Below are 3,023 nucleotides of genomic sequence, written 5' to 3'. Positions count from 1 at the left end.
GTAATGGAGAAATTGTTGTCGGATGGCCTTGTTTGTGTGCATGGGGCCATGTTTCTCGTTTCCCTTGTCATCCTTGACCACTATGAGTGTGTTTTATTCCTGCAAATTAAAACTTAAAGATTAAACTTAAACTAAGGATAGTTCCGCGGATTGCCTCCGTGGTGCGCCACGTTTATAAGGGTCCTTGGCTAGACCCAAGGCAAGGTTATATGTTTTCTGAGCGGGATGTTTTGCATCCCATGTTGCACTGTCGAAGAGCATCATCCAAAGTTGAATCAATAACCTTCATGTAATTGACCGGGTCATCGTCCTCTATTCTCTTCCCAACCCTGAACTTTACTTCATCATCCCCATACTTATAGTGAGTGTTCCGTCATTCATGTCTACCACTGCCTGTGCAGTGGCGAGAAATGGTCTCCCTAGTATGAGGGGGACTTCGGTGTCTTCTTCCATATCAAGTATAACAAAGTCGGCCGGGTAGAAGAAATTGTCGACCTTGACTAGGTGATTTTCAATGACACCTTGCGGGAATTTGACGGATCGATCAGCAAGTTGTATGCTCATTTTTGTAGGACTCGTTTTTCCTAGGCCGAGTCTCTTGAACATTGATGAGGGCATGAGGTTAATGCTAGCCCCAAAGTCGGCTAGTGCATTACGAACGGGGGAGTCCCCGATCGAGCAAGGAATTGTGAAGCTTCCAGGATCGATTTTCTTTTGGGGGAGTTTGTTGAGTACGAGGGCAGAGCATTCTTCGCCTAAGTTAACTAATTGCAATGTTTCAATTTTCCTTTTATGAGTGAGGAAGTCCCTCATGAACTTAGAGTATTTAGGCATTTGGGTTAGGACATCAATGAAAGGAATGTTGACATGCAATTGTTTTAGTAGACTTTCGAATTTTGCGAATTGCTCATTGGTCTTTTGACGGATTAACCTACCGGGGTACGGAACTCGAGGAGCCTTGGTAGGTTCTGGTGAGGGAGGGTAACCCTTCTCTTGTAGGGGCGGTGTTATGGTCTCCTCGGTAGGCGGCGGGCCTTCCGTAGGACCCACGGTGCGGTTCCGTAATGTTATAAGATGAACTCGCGCCTTTGGGTTTGTTTTGGTATTGCTTGGTAACGCGCCTTGTGGTCTCTCGGAGAAATTTTGTGCTAGTTGACTTATTTGTTTTTCGATGTTTTGAATACTAGCTTGTTGATTTCTAAAATTTGATTCTAATTGTAGAAACCTTTCCGAGTTTTTCTTTTCAGTGTCGGAGATGAGGCGAGATATAGTATCTTCAAGCCTTTCTCGTCCACCTTGTTGTTGAGGGAAATTTTGTGACTCATTTCTTGGTTGTTGAAAGTTCGTTCGTTGGTTTTGTTGGTTACTACTATTGTCGGGTTCTCTCCAACCAAGGTTAGGGTGATTTCGCCATCCTTGGTTGTAGGTGCCCGTTGGAGGACCCGACGGCCTAGGTCTATTATCAATGTAGTTTACCGATTCTTGTTGATCGTCTGTTTCTTTAATACAACTCCAATTTTCATGTGGCCCACCACACCCTTCACAAGCTATAACCGAGACCGTTTTTGTCATTTCCAATTTTTTTATTTTCGAAGAAAGGGCCTCGATTTGGGCTTGTAAGGAAGTGCTTTCATCAACCTTATGGGCGCCCGGGGCAATGGATTTACTGCCTCGGGGAGTGTGCCACTGAAAATTGGTTTGAGCAATTTCCTCAATTTGATTATATATTTCATGCGGGCGGCGATTACCTAAAAGTCCCCCGAAGCTAGAGTCAAGTGTTTGCCTTGTGTGTGGCAACAACCCATTATAGAAAGTGGATACTTGTTGCCATATTGCAAGGCCGTGATGTGGACACTTTCGCAATAGCTCCTTGAACCTTTCCCAAGTTTCATATAAGGATTCCCCGTCCTCTTGTGAATATGTATTAATTTCAATCATTAATTTAGTCGTTTTAGCGGGAGGGAAATACTTATATAGAAATTTTTGGGCTAGTTCATCCCAGGTGTTTACCGATCCAACTGGGAGGGCGTTAAGCCAAGCTTTTGCTCGGTCTTTTAGTGAAAAAGGAAACATTCGGAGGCGGATGGCGTCATTTGATGCTCCATTGATCCGAAAGGTATCACATATTTAGATGGGGATCCTCGTCCGCAAGCCCATGGAAGGTTGCGGAGTTCTGAAGCATCTGTATCAAATGCGGCCGAAGTTCAAAGTTATTAGCTTCAACATTCGGTGCATTGATAGTGGCGCCGAGATTACCTACGATGGGTCGTAGATAATCCATGAGGGTACGTTGGTCCGCCATTGGAAGTGGGTTCCCCGAAACCTTCTCTTGGCTTTTAGCTTTAAGTCTTTTTCTGAGAAAGCGTTCGGGTTCTTCTAGAGGTTCTTTTATGTCTTTATTAGAACTGGAGCTCATACACTACGTAGAGGTGGCGTCTGGCCCCATGGTCAGAAGGTTCACCACGGCCCCGTGCTTGGGAGGATGCTGTCGAGGGGTCGGGCAGTCCACTTTTGATCCTTTTCTTGTATTTATGTTAGATTTAGCTGTCTTTTTGCTTCTTTTGTTAATTTGAGCTCATTTAATCCTGAAAATACAATAGGAAGACAAAAACACACTTTTTCCAACATTAGTACTTAAAAAGGGTTAGTTTTATGCCTCATTTGATGTAATTTATATGTTGCATTTTACACACATCAAATATCCCCACACTTGAATTTTTGCTTGTCCTCAAGCAAAACTCTTTAATATGTGGCTTACACTCCCAAAATGGAATGGGTAGAAGAGAAGGTTTTGGGCTCGTCATTGAGTGTCGGGAATCCAAGATCTTTATTGGGTTTTATTTTTATTTATTTACAATCCTATTCGTCATGATTTATTAAAAACTTTTCATAAGGTAAATTATTTATTAAGGCATAACATGCCTTTTTAAAAATTCTATTTATATACAAGTTCACATACCTCACGGGGGAAATCACTCAACACTCGGCCGAAGGTGTATTTTTAGTGAATCACTCGAGAGCGG

The 3,023-nt window shown here is 43.0% G+C and overlaps 1 non-coding gene across 1 annotated transcript; it reads left to right on the top strand.

Annotated features, from left to right (window-relative positions):
- The first annotated feature begins 1,837 nt into the window (after positions 1 to 1,837).
- LOC118491869 lies at positions 1,838 to 1,944 on the top strand. The gene has a single exon (XR_004892314.1). It is a non-coding gene; the product is annotated as a small nucleolar RNA R71 (small nucleolar RNA).
- Positions 1,945 to 3,023: the final 1,079 nt, after the last annotated feature.

The sequence above is a fragment of the Helianthus annuus genome, chromosome 4 (assembly GCF_002127325.2).
Source record: "Helianthus annuus cultivar XRQ/B chromosome 4, HanXRQr2.0-SUNRISE, whole genome shotgun sequence".
NCBI lineage: Eukaryota > Viridiplantae > Streptophyta > Magnoliopsida > Asterales > Asteraceae > Helianthus > Helianthus annuus.
Note: the sequence above shows the minus strand (reverse complement) of the source record. Positions and strands in the feature narration are given on the sequence as shown.